General features: G+C 45.0%; 1 pseudogene; it reads right to left on the reverse strand.

The window, feature by feature from the left end:
- Positions 1–278, reverse strand: part of LOC119591416 — a 46,665-nt pseudogene that overhangs the window by 8,831 nt on the left and 37,556 nt on the right.

Consider the following 278-nt stretch of genomic DNA (forward strand, 5'->3'; position numbering starts at 1 on the left):
TCTCGAGAAAACCTCCTTGTTTTAGTACTCACCCTCCACATTCAAGCGGACAGGCAGGAAGATCTTAGGACTCGTAGACACTTGGCATTCATAAATCCCGGAGTCTCTGAAAGTGACTGGGCTGATATCCAGGTGCCACTCCTCGCTGTTCTCAGGGTGATAAACCTGGGCGCACGATGGAGAGAAGGATGGAGGGCTTTTAAGCGTGGTTTTGCTGAGCCGTTTGGTGATGTTACAAGTTTTGATTAATTAAATTATTTGTTTTTTCTTTGTATATG

The sequence above is a fragment of the Penaeus monodon genome, chromosome 28, assembly GCF_015228065.2.
Source record: "Penaeus monodon isolate SGIC_2016 chromosome 28, NSTDA_Pmon_1, whole genome shotgun sequence".
Taxonomy (NCBI): domain Eukaryota; kingdom Metazoa; phylum Arthropoda; class Malacostraca; order Decapoda; family Penaeidae; genus Penaeus; species Penaeus monodon.